General features: G+C 44.1%; 1 protein-coding gene across 1 annotated transcript in view; it reads left to right on the forward strand.

Moving 5' to 3' along the window:
* The window catches only part of LOC126295328 (adenylate cyclase type 6), a 2630635-nt gene that overhangs the window by 2303606 nt on the left and 310130 nt on the right, over nucleotides 1-16899 (forward strand). The window lies entirely within an intron of this gene.

Genomic DNA, 16899 nt, shown 5'->3' on the forward strand with positions numbered 1-16899 from the left:
AAAATATTCTGTCTATTTTAAAGCCATCCGCAACTTCGATTTCACGTGCTAATGGGTTTAATAAAAAATGGGTTTAATAAAAAAAGCTGTCGACAATTTCTTCAATTTACTTTAAGCTGCGTTCAGTAACTACAAATATCCTGTAGACAGAGTTTTTATGTAGACGAGTCAGGCTTTAGAGTCGTTCAAAGCAAAATTTCTCGTGTCAGCGGCCTGAGGGAAAAAGGCAAGCTGGTGCATTATCTGCAGCTGAAAGAGGGTCTTGTAACGTGTGTGTTCTGCATGAGTGTGTCTGGTACTTTCGTCCCACCAATGCTAATTTTCCACAGGAAAAATATGATGGATACACTGATGAAAGGGGCTCTGCCTGGCTCTGTAGGGAGGTGTCATCCCTCTGGTTGGATTCAGAGCAACCTTTTCACTGATTGGTTAATCCATTTTATCTCTAAAACATAGCCATCAAAACATGATCCTATTTTGTTTATTTTAGATGGCTGTAATACCCACACAAAAAATATTGACATACCTCGTGAACACCACATTACAATAGTTAGCTTGCGTCCGCACACTACACACAAGGTGCAACCACTAGATAGAAGCTTCATGGTACCCTTTAAGAATGATTATAATGAATACATAAGGCAATGGATGCAGCACAACAATAGGCTTCTTGGACCATACGATTTTGCTGAGCTACTTGCATTCCTGAAATGTCAAACAGCTGAAATAGCCATTTCAGCGTTCAGAGTCACAGAAATTTTTCCTCTAAATCGCAAAGTGTTTAATTATATTGACTTTGCTCCCTCTGAAGATAATGATGTTCGAAGTCTGACTGTAGATGCTCTGAAAGACAATAAAGGGCAAACTCCTAAGGACAAGCCTTCAAGTCAATCATGTGAATGCATTCATCCTGGCACATCATCGACATTAACTACACCATCTGCAAGAGACTTGGCAGAAGCTGGGCCTTCAGGATGCCCTTCCCACCAACGTTTTGGTCATGTTTCTTCCCAAGAAGCATTGCCAATACCAAGACCATAAAGAAAATTGACAAACAAAGGCGCTAAACCCATTACTTGTGCCGTTGTAATTTATCCTTATAAACGTTCACTAGGAGAGGCAGAAGAAAAGAAAAATAAGAAAATTAAGAAGAAAAAAGACGGAAAAGAAAAGAGCAGTACAATGAAGAACGGCGGCTATAAAAAACAACCAAATTCTAGAACAAGTAGGAGAAATAAGTTAGTGTATGAACATGAATCAGATGAAGAAGGTGAAGAGGTAAGTGTAGGTCTTGATTCGGGAGAATCCCTCCCAGACATTGAAGTTGGTGCTTCTGTCCCTGATGTTGACTACGCTGCATGTCTATTTTGTGAAGGTTTTTTTTTCAAAGGACACAAAAGGTGAACTTTGGGTCCAGTGTATAGCCTGTGAGATGTGGGCTCACAACGAATGCGCTGGATGCGAAAGAGATGCTTATGAGTGTGACTATTGTAAATAGATTACGCATAGCCTGCGAAAATCATCCCACCAGTAGACTAATTAACAATGGTCAGAGTGAATCTTTCTTTCATTTTACACAAAAATTAAATAAAATTATTTTTTCAAGTTTTTGTTTCTTTTTATTTCAAATTACCGTGGGCCCATTATACCAGCACAAATTCTTGACGCAACAAAATGCTGACTATCAGCAAAAAAATAAAATTTTGTTTTAAATATTAAAAAGTTGAACCAAAACATGGCTGTTGCAGGACATACTAGAGAAATGTTTTATGTTAATTTCAGGTGATTATTCTAAAAATAAAAGGTGTTATATAAAAAAACGAAGTGTGGGCCCATTTATCCACCTTTACTTCTATACGTTAGTGATATGGGCCTGTAATTCAGCGGAGTACTCCAATTTCCCTTTATGGTTATTGGTGTAATTTGTGAAATTTTCCAGTCTGTAGGTACACTGCTTTCTGTGAGAAAGTGGTTGTATCAGCATACTCTGAAAGGAACCTGAGTGGTATACAATCTGGACTGGACGCCTTGCTTTTATTAAGTGATTTGAGTTGTTTTGCTACACTGAGCAGGCAACGATGATGGAGGTGGATAACGACCACGTAGCCTTCTCTCCAAAGGAGACCACAAAGACTCAATAATACTGAGGTGACCTAACTCATGAAATATAGTGTCGGACGCCCTTTGTCCTGGCTTAGTGCTGCAACCTCGACGTGGCACGGACTCAAAAGTTCGTTGTAATACCCATGCAGAAGTACTGAGCCATGCTCCCTCCACAGCCGCCCACAATTGTGAAACAGTTGATGCCGCAGGATTTTGTCAACTAACAGATCTTTCAATTATGTACAATAAATGTTCGATTGGATTCATGTCGGACGATCTGAATGGTCAAATAAAGTGTTCGCATTGTCCAGATGTTCTTCGCACCAGACGCTAACAGTTGTGGATCCGTGAGATGGCGCATTGTCATCCATAATTCCATCATTGTTTGGGAACAAGAGGTCCATGAATGGCTGCAGATGGTCTCCAACTAGCCGACCATAACCATTCCATGCAATGATGGGTTCAGCTGGAATAGAGGGCCCAGTCCATTCCATGTGAACACAGCTCACACCATTATGGAGCCACCAACAGTGTGCACAGTGTTATGTTGACAACCTGGACCCATGGCTTCGTGGGCTCTGCGCCACACTCGAACCCTTCCATCAGCTCTTACCAACTGAAATCTGTATTCATTTGACCAGACCACGATTTTCGAGTCATGTAGGGCCCAACAGATATAGCCAGGAGCCCCCGGATAGGCGGTTCCGGCGATGTTGTGATGTTAGCAAAGGCACTTGCGTCTGCTGCCGTAGCCCATTAACGTCAAATTTCGCCACAGATCTGAAATGTTCGTCGTACGTCCCACATAAATTTATGTGGTTACTTCTAGATGTGTTGCTTGTCTGTTAGCACTGACAACTCTACGCAAACGCTGCTGCTCTCGGTTGTTAAGTGAAGGCCGACGGCCAGTGGGTTGTCCATGGTTAGAGGTAATGCCTGAAATTTGGTAATTTCGGAGTACTGTTGACACTGCAGATATTGTAATATTCAATTCCCTAACCATTTCCGGAATGTAATGGCCCATGCATTTGCCTCCAGTCACCATTGAGCGTTTAAAGTCTGTTGATTTCCCTTCGTGCGGATGTAATCTCTTAGGAAACCACTTCACTTTTATCACCTGAGTGCAAGTTACAGCTCCGTCAGAACACCGCCCTTTTATACCATGTGCGCGCGTTACTACTGCCATCTGTGTATGGGCAAGTCGCTGCCCACGACTTTTGTTGCCTCAGTAGGTTGCGGTCTGGTGACTGTTGTGGCCAGTAAAAGTGCGACAGTTTGTCCCCGTGCTCCGAAAATCTTTTTAAAAAATAGAATAAAAAATACCAGCATGTAACGACAAGGAGTAAAGAATAGTTAAGAGACACCGAAAAAGAGGGCGATGTTCGTTAAAAGGAGCACCTGGTACTGCGCCATCCTATAGAAACCACTAACGCCAACATTGTACAGCGTTTTAATCGTAAGAGATATACTGTATCGACAATCTGTAATACGCAGGTGAAAAGCAACGTCGGACTAGGTAGCTCAAGCTCGTAATAACTGTTCTGACAAGATCCTGTCTACATTCAACGATATAGTCTGTGTGACTTAAAATAATCGTCTGTACTAACAGAATGACGTCACGTAAGATTTCATATTCAGATTCTCACGCTGTAAATTACACTCCCGCCTGGTACGATATCACTATGTACGAAAGGATAGACGCAATAACACCTTTCGTGGTATAGTCGGGTCAGTGATAGCTACCTGGATATTTATTACAGTAATAGCTATCTGGATATTAATTACAACAACGCTTCTGACTATTACTTGGTTCGAAAGGTAAACTACCACCAAAGCTTGTATCTATCACCAGAAAAATAGTAAATTGCGAGAGTCTACGGCGAGTAAGAATGACGTATTTACCTTACCAATAACAGCAACCTCATATACTGGAGAATACGTTCACAGGGCAAAGATATAATTTTATACTGTTTATGTTTCGTTGTCAATCAACGATAATCTCTGTAAGTAGCGCCTTGTTAATACAATATCCTTGACTCTAGTGAAATCATAATAAACTACAATAAAACTTGCTCAAATCGATACGTGTATAATTCGGCAATCTGCACAAACCGTACAAGTATTTCGGTAATTTCCAAGAACGATTGCCTATTGAAGTCGTGGGGTCCGAACGATTCGTATTGAACGTGCGATCGTAAATCGATCATGCAACTCTGGTGGCGGGCATTATGAGTACGTTTACAGTGGTCGCTACAGCAACGACAGAAGAAGAGCGTTACAAAAATACGTGCAATTGCACAGGAGACGACTTACTTTACTCGTTGTCAGTGTTGGAATCATCGGTGTTAGAATCATGTGAAAGTCCATTACGGTGGTCTGGATGGTTAATTTGGAAAAGTCGAACCATGTATTCTTCCTGATACTCGTTCGTTTACCACACTGTCCGCAATGAAATTGTAAACGGTATTTGAGCATCGAAACTGTTCTTGCGAAGTTTTACACACTTCGCAGCACCACAGCCTACAAAGTCCCTTCTTTCCTCGTCTGGTAGTACCCCATATCTGCGACAAAAAGTCGAACAACTTTTTACGCTGGAAAAACATGGAATTAGATTTTTCCACGTGAGAGAATCCGCCGAAGAAACGTCAAGAACACCAGACATCCCACTCACTAGCGACATAAATCGTCTTGGATTCCCTAGCAACTCACAAATAATTCGCGGAGGCATGTAATTTAGAGAAACTAAGGGAAGAACGGCAAACAGAAAAAAAGACGATCACAAATAATTGATCACAACGCCCGCCACCAGTGTCACATGATCTATTTACGATCGCTCTTTCGGTATGCATCGTTTGGACACCGCAACGTCGATAAGGAATCATTCTTGGAAATTACCAGTATTTCACCCCGACGCATTCAGTGCACTTGTGCACTTGCACTTGTATATGCTGATTTTTTGTATGAAGCGGAACGTGCCTAACGCGGAAACGGAAAGCAAATCTTAGAAAATACTTAGAAATTCGTTGTTTAATGCGGGGAAAAGGCTATACAGTACTACTGTATTACAGTTCATTAGTAATCCACGACTCTACACGGACGCTACTTTTAACACCGGCCGCGGTGGTCTCGCGGTTAAGGCGCTCAGTCCGGAACCGCGTGACTGCTACGGTCGCAGGCTCGAATCCTGTCTCGGGCATGGATGTGTGTGATGTCCTTAGGTTAGTTAGGTTAAAGTAGTTCTAAGTTCTAGGGGACTGATGACCACAGATGTTAAGTCCTATAGTGTTCAGAGCCATTTGAACCATTTTTAACACCTCTGTTACAAGCGGCGCAAAACCAAGAAAGGAGGACCAGCGCAGCGCGGCCCTGCTGGTGTGGACCGAAAACCGTGCCGCTCTGTGCAACAACGAATAAGTTGCCCTCAGCGTCGGTACAGTACATCGAAGGCAACGGTTCGTTCGTCAGCTTTCTCGTTTTCCTCGTTGTTGACGCACGCCGACGCATAAGCGAACATTGTTGCGCATCTGCAATGTGCGCAGTGAAAGAGGTGGGTATTGTTCCGTCAAACAGTGGTTTTATCCGGCAAGGTCATTATTTTCTGTCAGTTTCAGTTGACTAGTAGCACCTTAAGAGATACAGTAACATAATGTCGAACAAACGATATGTGTCGTTTGCACCTAACGAAAATACACTCCTGGAAATTGAAATAAGAACACCGTGAATTCATTGTCCCAGGAAGGGGAAACTTTGACACATTCCTGGGGTCAGATACATCACATGATCACACTGACAGAACCACAGGCACATAGACACAGGCAACAGAGCATGCACAATGTCGGCACTAGTACAGTGTATATCCACCTTTCGCAGCAATGCAGGCTGCTATTCTCCCATAGAGACGATCGTAGAGATGCTGGATCTAGTCCTGTGGAACTGCTTCCAATGCCATTCCCACCTGGCGCCTCAGTTGGACCAGCGTTCGTGCTGGACGTGCAGACCGCGTGAGACGACGCTTCATCCAGTCCCAAACATCCTCAATGGGGGACAGATCCGGAGATCTTGCTGGCCAGGGTAGTTGACTTACACCTTCTAGAGCACGTTGGGTGGCACGGGATACATGCGGACGTGCATTGTCCTGTTAGAACAGCAAGTTCCCTTGCCGGTCTAGGAATGGTAGAACGGTGGGTTCGATGACGGTTTGGATGTACCGTGCACTATTCAGTGTCCCCTCGACGATCACCAGAGGTGTACGGCCAGTGTAGGAGATCGCTCCCCACACCATGATGCCGGGTGTTGGCCCTGTGTGCCTCGGTCGTATGCAGTCCTGATTGTGGCGCTCACCTGCACGGCGCCAAACACGCATACGACCATCATTGGCACCAAGGCAGAAGCGACTCTCATCGCTGAAGACGACACGTCTCCATTCGTCCCTCCATTCACGCCTGTCGCGACACCACTGGAGGCGGGCTGCACGATGTTGGGTCGTGAGCGGAAGACGGCCTAACGGTGTGTGGGACCGTAGCCCAGCTTCATGGAGACGGTTGCGAATGGTCCTCGACGATACCCCAGGAGCAACAGTGTCCCTAATTTGCTGGGAAGTGGCGGTGCGGTCCCCTACGGCACTGCGTAGGATCCTACGGTCTTGGCGTGCATCCGTGCGTCGCTGCGGTCCGGTCCCAGGTCGACGGGCACGTGCACCTTCCGCCGACCACTGGCGACAACATCGATATACTGTGGAGACCTCACGCCCCACGTGTTGAGCAATTCGGCGGTACGTCCACCCGGCCTCCCGCATGCCCACTATACACCCTCGCTCTAAGTCCGTCAACTGCACATACGGTTCACATCCACACTGTTGCGGCATGCTACCAGTATTAAAGACTGCGATGGAGCTCCGTATGCCACGGCAAACTGGCTGACACTGACGGCGGCGGTGCACAAATGCTGCGCAGCTAGCGCCATTCGACGGCCAACACCGCGGTCCCTGGTGTGTCCGCTGTGCCGTGCGTGTGATCATTTCTTGTACAGCCCTCTCGCAGTGTCTGGAGCAAGTATGGTGGGTCTGACACACCGGTGTCAATGTGTTCTTTTTTCCATTTCCAGGTGTGTAGTAATGTAATCGAGGCGAGTGAGAAGACAAACTCACTGTGCGCGAAATGATGTCGCATTTCAAATGCGGTAAAATACAGATTTATGAGAGACTCGGGACGAATGGATGAAAGGGAATGGGCAGATAAAAAGAAGACAGGAAATGAAGAAATTAACGAAATAGTGTGGGAATGGTTTGCAAGTTCGCAGGCAATAAACTTACCTTTATCTGGACCCATGTTGCGGAATGAATCTCAAAAGTCGCCAAAGGTCATGAAAATACAGAGTTTGAGACATTCACAAGAGGGCTGGACAGTTTCAAAGCTAAGCACAACATAGTGTGGAGTGAAGAGTGTGGGGAAGCTAAGCATATGCAGCAAAGTGCAGCAACAGAATAGAAGACAATACTGTCCAACTTAATTGTGAATCATGAACCGAAAGACGCGTTCAATGCCGATGAAACGGAACTCTTTTAAGGCGCGCTGTCTTCAAATTCGCTACCAATTCGAGGTGAAAAGTAAACCGGCGGAAAAATGTCCAAGGAAAGACTCAGTGTACTGCTGTGTGGAAACATGTTACGAGGAATTGAGAAGCCACTGATGACTGGGAAGGCGGCAAAACCGCGTCGTTTCAAAAATATCGACATCAGTAAGCCTCGGTCATGGTGGCCGAGCGGTTCTAGGCGCTTCAGTCAGGAACCGCGCGACTGTTACGGCCGCAGGTTCGAACCTGCCACTGGCATGGTGGTGTGTGATGTCCTTAGGTTAGTTAGGTTTAAGTAGTTCTAAATTCTAGGGGACTGATGACCACAGCTGTTAAGTCCCATACTGCTCAGAGCCACATGCTGAAAAAATAAAAAGGCGTGTATGGTGAGTGGTCTTATGGAAGAATGGCTGGGATCTTTCAATGTCAAAATGAAAAAAGGAAATCGTCAAGTTATGCTTTTCCTCGAAAGTGCAACCTGTCACCCGAAAGTAAGGTTATCAGACATGAAATTTTCTTGGTTCCCTCCATGTTCAACAAGCCCCACCACATTACATGGACCAGGGGGTTATTTACACAGTCGAGTGTCATTATAGGCGATTACTAAGGCAATCTCATATTCTTATTGTTGAAGAAGCCGAAAGTGCGTTTGCTCTTGCACGGTCAGTTTCTGTCGAGGATGCAGTAAATTAGATTGGCTCAGCAGTAATGGAAGTGAAACCCGAAACTGTTACCAAGTGCTTGGGGGTCAAGAACAGGAGGCTTCCGTGGGCATCGAAGTTCAAGAAAATGCAGCAGTAATTGCTGAATTAATGACAATGCAATACATTTCATGCAGTGCAGATAATTACATCCAAAGTGATGAATTTCTGTCAACTCACTCCAGATCCACATCAACAACAGATTTAATAGTAATCCGCAACACAGAGAATGATCAAGAAGAAACAAAGAAAGAAGTGCAGGAGCAAATATTGTGAACAGACACCATCCTGTCGCTGGGTGTGTTTCTTAACTGTTGCGAACAGAAACCAGACTGTCACCATGTTTTGTTTAATTGTGCCTGTCTAATTACTATGTGTTTTTAATCACCATCACCAAACCCTTGTTTTTATATTTTAACTTGTGCAACTTTTGGCCCTGTTACAGTTTAATCGCCTTTTTAAATTGTTTGCTCTCCTCTCGTAATATTTTTATAAACTCTTCTGTAGGCTGCAGAGTGGCATATTACGCTGCTGCCAACCCACCCCCGCCCTCTGCAGGGGGGGGAGGAAGTACAATAAAAAAAGAAGCACACACTACCAAAAACCGGCGAAATATTCATTTGCAACATAAGTCTATAATCTTCTCAAAATACCTCTCTAAGCGACTTAGAACTGCTTTGAACACATTTGAGTTCTATCTCCATAGCAAAGTAGCTCACGTATCGTACGTCTGAGCCCATCTCACCACCCTCTTGAAGTAATCTCTCTCGCGGCTCACTACTCGAATGATTATCGGATACTACTCGAATACTACTAAAATGCTAAAAGGACAAGCTGAGAATCGTTCTCTGCGAACAAACAAACCACTCTAATTCTTTCTATAACAATAAATGTGTTGTCATCCCTGCCACACGCTGCGATCCTGCAATCGGCTGGGCATTGCAAGCTAGCTGACTTGCCAGGACACAGCTTTTCTCGACCATCAAGTGTCACATATCGAACACGTTTTAACACAAAAAGCTATATTAACAACATAATACCTTCATTTTTCTAGCACATACAATTGGATAATACGTTGAGGCGAAACAAAAAAGTGATGCACCTTTTTCGGGCTAAAAACGGTTTGGCGCATTCCAACCTGTTACTTCCATTAAAAAGCCGAATGACCTACACTGGTGAGAAAAGATATTGAGGGGAGAGGAAACGTTAGGCGTTCAGTGTTCTTTTCCTAATTGTAGTTTGAATTCCGCAGAAAGAGGGCGGCTTAGCAGCGGATAAACCCGCATTTCAGCCAAACGTCGCATTTATTGCATTTGAAAGATATCTAAAATACATACAAAGATGACGATAACAGAAGATTTTTGTAAAAACCACATTGGTGTATGAAACTTACGATTTTTACATAAAATCAGATGGTTAATAATCAAAGACTTTTCGTAAGAAAAAAGACATTATGTGGAAAATACTAATACTTGTCAGGTGTGATTTGGGGGGGGGGGGGGGGGGGGGTGACGGGTGCATGTGAGTACTTCATAAATGAGTATAATTATAGCAGGCAAAGATATTTCTTCGATGCACATGCATAACGAACGCGAAACGTGTTTCTTCTCTGATACTGCGATGTTTGCAAGCAAGGCAAGCATTGTTCGCTGCCGCCAGTGAAATTGGTCTGTACGTAGGAAAGAATCGTGCAACCACCCGCCCTGTCCTAGAACTGCACTCCCGACTCGGCGCTGCGGTCTGACGCCGAAATAACTCCCATTCCCGCCGCTGAGCGGCGCTACTGGATAGCTCAGTAACAGAAGTCGGAGCATCGGTCTGACGCCGAAATAAATCCCTTTCCTGGCGCTGAGCGGCGCCACTGGTAGCTCACTGTTACAACGCCGTATAGAATTTAAAAACGGAGAACGTGCAAATAATTGCTGAATGTAAGACAGGAAATTGTAATTGATATATATATTGTTAATTGCATTTACTATTACGGAAACATATACCATGGCTGAAGAACAAGAAAAACATCTCTACCCATTCAAATCATCCAATCCTTTGTCTATATAAGTATGTTTGTAGCGGCAGTTGTAAGGCATCGGGCAAATCCTTTTTTTTTTCTAACACTTTCAAGTTTTGGAGGGCCGATATGTCCCACAATTTACGCAAATCGAATTGAGTAGGCAGATGTTATGCTGAAGTACCTATAAGCTTTAGAGGGCCGACGTCTCCCCTAATTAACACAGATTTATACGGGCATGAAGGGAGAGGGGAGGGATGAAACTGCCAAGAAATACCTTACAAGTTATGCTGACTTGCTGTTTTCGTCACTTTTAATACGGGTGAAACTAATTTTTCGGCGTTAATAAAGTGGTAAGTAAATGGCAGTATGCCATCCTTTTCGTTGCGTTTCCACGTATCCGTCGTAACACTAATAAATTACATTTTCTAAGGGCTTTATCTAATTTATTTTTTCTCTCTTCCTATAGTTTTCAGATCAGGAAACATTTATGTGCAGTTTTATCTGGCAACTCATATCTGCTCTCTAAGGCATAAACAAATTTTTTCAAACCTTGATGGTCGGAAGTTCTGTATGGCAGCATAGGGATAGCAGTCATTTGTGCAAAAAGAGAATAAAGTTCTTTGTTTTTTACTTTTGAACTGGCAACGTACAACTGACTTGTGTTAAAATAATTTTGTATAGAGCTTCTCAATTCTTTTGGTTGCACCTCTTGCTCTTGTTCTACCTCACAAGTTGATCCCTCGCCTTTAAGTTAGTAATTCGTGGTTTGTACTTTTTCACTATGTACTTCACTTTTTAGTGGTCTCTTAAATTTGTTCGTTTCCCTGATCACGTTTATGATTTTTAATGCAGATGGTACTTTACAAACTGACTACTATCCCTCACTTTCTTGAAAAAATTCCACACAGATGATTGACTTTTGCCGCGCGGGGTTAGCCGAGCGGTGTAAGGCGCTGCAGTCACGGTCTGTGCGGCTGGTCCCGGCGGAGGTTCGAGTCCTCCCTCGGGCATGGGTGTGTGTGTTTATCCTTACGATTATTTAGGTTAAGTAGTGTGTAAGCTCAGGGACTGATGACCTTAGCAGTTAAGTCCCATAAGAGTTCACACACATTTTGGATTGACTTTTACGGTTCATTTTGAAAAGAATAACAAAAAAACTCTATTTACGGACCTCTTACATAAAAAAAAATAATCTTGGAAGGGCGGAATTTCCTCAGCCAGCAGAGACAACCGGTGTCATGAGAAAAGTACTGATCGTTTCATGTCGGCACCACTCGGAACACTTCTTCGCTACTGTGCTCTTTGTCTCACTGCTCCCAACGACAGAGATTCAACAGTTGAGGTACTATAGTTGCCTCATGAAGAATAATCCTGTAGTTGTGTGGCGTTTAATAATGAAATGAGTGACGAAAAAGCCACTGTTGGCACACTGAAGTCACCTCCTATGATCCCCCGTAGAGGTAGAAGCCTTAGAGGCAGAATTCTTTCCCGTGACGCTCGAAAAATCATTAACCAGGTTGTAGAATTATGTAAACTTGAAAAAATGAAAAAAGTAAGAATTATCGAGAGCTTATACATCCGCAGCACAAGTTTCAAACAAAGAGTTTTAGCAGGGCCTTCTGGAGTTTTGCAAAAACATTCCTGGACATTCACAGTCTACTCCTGGCAAAAAGAGGCTAGTTTTGTCACACATCCACTGAAACGTTCACATTTCGCCTGAATTACGTATGAATATCCACTGTTGAGCTGTGAAAGCAGTTGTTGTTGTTGTGGTCTTCAGTCCTCAGACTGGTTTGATGCAGCTCTCCATGCTACTCTATCCTGTGCAAGCTTCTTCATCTCCCAGTACCTACTGCAACCTACTTCCTGCTGAATCTGCTTAGTGTATGCATCTCTTGGTCTCCCTCTACGATTTTTACCTTCCACGCTGCCTTCCAATGCTAAATTTGTGATCCCTTGATGCCTCAGGACATGTGCTACCAACCGGTCCCTTCTTTTTGTCAAGTTGTGCCACAAACTCCTCTTCTCCACAATTCTATTCAATACCTCCTCATTAGTTATGTGATCTACCCATCTAATCTTCAGCATTCTTCTGTAGCACCACATTTCGAAAGCTTCTATTCTCTTCTTGTCCAAACTAGTTATCGTCCACGATTCACTTCCGTACATGGCTACACTCCATACAAATACTATCAGAAACGACTTCCTGACATTTAAATCTATACTCGATGTTAACTAATTTCTCTTCTTCAGAAACGCTTTCCTTGCCATTGCCAGTCTACATTTTATATCCTCTCTACTTCGACCATCATCAGTTATTTTGCTACCCAAATAGCAAAACTCCTTTACTACTTTAAGTGTCTCATTTCCTAATCTAATTCCCTCAACATCACCCGATTTAATTTGACTACATTCCATTATCCTCGTTTTGCTTTTGTTGATGTCCATCTTATATCCTCCTTTCAAGACACTGTCCATTCCGTTCAACTGCTCTTCCAAGTCCTTTGCTGTCTCTGACAGATTTACAATGTCATCGGCGAACCTCAAAGTGTTTATTTCTTCTCCATGAATTTTAATACCTACTCCAAATTTTTCTTTTGTTTCCTTTACTGCCTGCTCAATATACAGATTGAATAACATCGGGAAGAGGCTACGACCCTGTCTCACTCCTTTCCCAACCACTGCTTCCCTTTCATGCTCCTCGACTCTAATAACTGCCATCTGGTTTCTGTACAAATTGTAAATAGCCTTTCGCTCCCTGTATTTTACGCCTGTCACTTTCTGAATTTGAAAGAGAGCAGATAGCACGTAAATACAGCTGTTTATTTTAATGATTATGTCCAGCCACCATACAAATAATAAAGCTTGACACGCGACGGGTACATTTAGTTTTGCGGGAGCTGGTGTGTCCTTGAAGCAACAAGCTCCGCTAATCGACCTCATCACGGGCAACCAACATACGAATTATATTTGTGCTTCTGCAAAAGCAGAAGTGACGCAGGGGCATTAGGACTGGGTCAGTGTTTTGTGTTTCCGAGTCGCTTTACACAGTAACATGAACAACTAAAGAAGCTTGGAAGTAGAATGAGGACTCAGAAACAGAAGAGGACAGTAGCAGGTGTGTTTACTTAATAACGACAATAATTGTATTTATTTTTAAATGCATTATTCAGTACAGTCAAAAAAACTTAACAAATCTTTAAAATTTCATTCTTTTCCTCACACATTTGAAGACGAAGATCAGTACAATGCACATTCACGAATCCGTGTTATTACGTGTGTAGTTCTTACCCCCTCCCCCCTCCCCCCGCCACCCATGAACCATGGACCTTGCCGTGCCTCAGCGATACAGATGGCCGTACCGTATGTGCAACCACAACGGAGGGGTATCTGTTGAGAGACCAGACAAACGTGTGGTTCCTGAAGAGGGGCAGCAGCCTTTTTTCAGTAGTTGCAGGGGCAACAGTCTGTATGATTGGCTGATCTGGCCCTGTAACACTAACCAAAACGGCCTCGCTGTGCTGGTACTGCGACCGGCTGAAAGCAAGGGGAAACTACAGCCGTAATTTTTCCCGAGGGCATGCAGCTTTACTGTATGGCATGGAGAGCTGCATCAAACCAGTCTCTGGACTGAAGATCACATCCGGAACCGCGCGACTGCTACGGTTTTCAGGTTGGAATCCTGCCTTCGGCATGGATGTGTGTGATGTCCTTAGGTTAGTTAGGTTTAAGTAGTTCTAAGTTCTAGGGGACTGATGACCACAGATGTTAAGTCCCGTAGTGTTCAGAGGCATTTGAACCTTTTTTTTTTTTTAAGATCACAACAACAAGAGTTTTTACCATAAGCATCTGTTCGGTACTAGATGCGCACGGCCATGAGTTGTCATCACTGGCATACAAACAAGAAAATTCCCTCTTTCAGGACCCCTCACCCTCTATTAACAACATAGTTTATAAACAACTTAGACTGGCTAAAGCTCCACCACATTTGTTGTTGATTAAATACCTCCACACAATCTGCTTTCCCTCTGCACTCCAAACACCATGGAGGTAATAGGAACCAACAATTTTTCAGGCGCCAATTCAAAGAGAATTACCTTAAAAACGATAATACTTCGATAGTTAAACCAGACTACCGATAGTGACTGTAGGGCAGATACGATCGATTAATGGATAGATTATCGATGTTTAAGAAACACTAAGGCGCTGTTTTTGCTCCAGCATCCGATGTTTGGATCCTGAAATATGTTTTTCATTATTTCGTTGACACTGACTCAGAAACTACAAGAACATAGGTTCGTTCTTGTTTAACGAGGGCGCTTTGTTTCAGTCGGGTACTCGTCCAGTATAGATGGGCCCATAGTGACGGTGGCGCGTATACAGGGCGATTTTTCCACCGTGTGCAAACTCTGGGGATTATCGATGAGAGGATATGGAACAAAAAATATGTAATGAACTTATGTCCGGAAATGCATGGTTAAACCATATATTTAGTGATGCTTTATCATAGAGAGTGCGGTCTAATATGCTCTGTACCATGCGGCCACAGTTACAGCATGCGTGATTTCGTCCTGCAAGGTGGTACTGTTCCTCATACGTCATGCCCTGCCACCCTCTCCTGCCACAGCAACTCGTAATGTTGTGTCCGATTCACTTCTCTTTCTGACTCACTTTGTAGTGGATGCGATACAGCCTTGTACACAATGGTTCCGTATTTGAATCGAGACCTCGCCGGCATGGTGTTTACTTACAGAAAGGCAAATGGCAACGGGCGGTGGGCAGTAACGTTGTACCAGGAGATCCCCGCCGATAGCAACCGCAGCATTCAATATTTGCAGCAGTGTTTCGCCGTTTGGTCTGAGACAAGGTCGTTTCAAGAAGCAAGAAATCATGGAGCACTCACCCGAAATTTACGGACACCAGACTTGGAGAAAAATATGATTAACACTACGGAAAGCGACCGCCATGTCACTGCCAGGCAGTTGGCCTGCCAGTACAATAATAGCTATTACCCTTATCACTTACATCGTCTGCAGGGTTTACTACCGACAGACTTCCAGCATCGGGAGCAGTTTTGTCACTGGTTTCTTCAACAGGCAAGTACGATTCCTGGATTTGTTTCATCCATGCTATTCACAGATGAGACCACGTTCGCGCGGAGTGGTATCTTCAAATTTCGTAACAGTCATCTGTGGGATAGTATGCAGAACCCACAGGGTATGGTGACGGCGAATCATCAGCATCGGTCCAAAAAAAATTGGTTCAAATGACTCTGAACACTACGGGACTTCTGAGGTCATCAGTCCCCTAGAATTTAGAACTACTTAAACCTACCTAACCTAAGGACATCACACATGTCCATGCCCGAGGCAGGATTCGAACCTGCGACTGCAGAGGTCGCGTGGTTCCAGACTGAAGCGCCTAGAACCGCTCGGCCACTCTGGCATCATTGCAGCTGGGATAGTTAGCCACCGTATTTATGGACCAGTCTTCCTTTCACGTCATCTAACATGGCGGAACTATCGGCATATCTTGCGGGTGACTTTGCCTCCCCTGCTGGAAGAAGTGCCATTGATGATTCGAAGGGTTATGTGGGGGCTACATGATGGTGTTCCAACCTATTTCGCCATTAACGTCCGGACGCATCGCAATCGTCTCTTCCCTGGTCGATGGATCAGACGAGGAGGTCCAGTTACATAGCCTGCTTTTCTCCGGATCTCCAACCGCGCAGTTTTTGGTTATGGGGCCATCTGAAAAGTATCGTGTATGCAAAGCCCATTACAGACATGGAGACACTGGAGCATAGTATTCATGCTGCCTTTGACACTTTTCGGATGCAGCTTGCCCGATGTGGACGTGTGAGACAGGACATGCTACAGCGCGTACACGCATGCGTTGAGCCTCATGGAAACAACTTTCAGCACATACTGTAACTGTGGATGTGTGGTACAGCGCGTACTAGACCGTGTAACAATGTGTGATCGAATAAATGGTCTCTAGCATGGAAAACATGCATTTCCGCACATAAGTTCATCAGACCTTTTTCGTTCCCTATCCTATCATCGATCAATCCCTAGAATATGCTCATTGTGCATTCCGACGGACTTGGGCAATTCTGGCAGGACAATGCGACACCCTACACGTCCAGAATTGCTAGAGAGTGGCTCCAGGAACACTTTTCTGGGTTTACGCACTTTAGCTGGCTACCAATCTCCCCAGACATGAACATTATTGAGCATTCTGGGATGCATATGAAGATGGTATCTGTTCCCAAAAGAACAGATACCACTGATGATCGTGCAGCTTCTTTAGAATGAAGTAAATCGTAACCCTTAGCTGCCGACAGGTATTGTTTATATGCATCAGTGGGGACAGCTGAAAATGTGTAACCGCGATCTCCTTCTTACATGGCAGATGCTCTATCCATCTGAGCCACCGATGGCGCGAGTAATGAGTTAATGGGCAAATCTATATTAGGAACACTACGAATGTAGGTTGTGGACAGTAGAGGTG

This window comes from Schistocerca gregaria, chromosome 11 (assembly GCF_023897955.1).
Source record: "Schistocerca gregaria isolate iqSchGreg1 chromosome 11, iqSchGreg1.2, whole genome shotgun sequence".
NCBI classification, from domain to species: domain Eukaryota; kingdom Metazoa; phylum Arthropoda; class Insecta; order Orthoptera; family Acrididae; genus Schistocerca; species Schistocerca gregaria.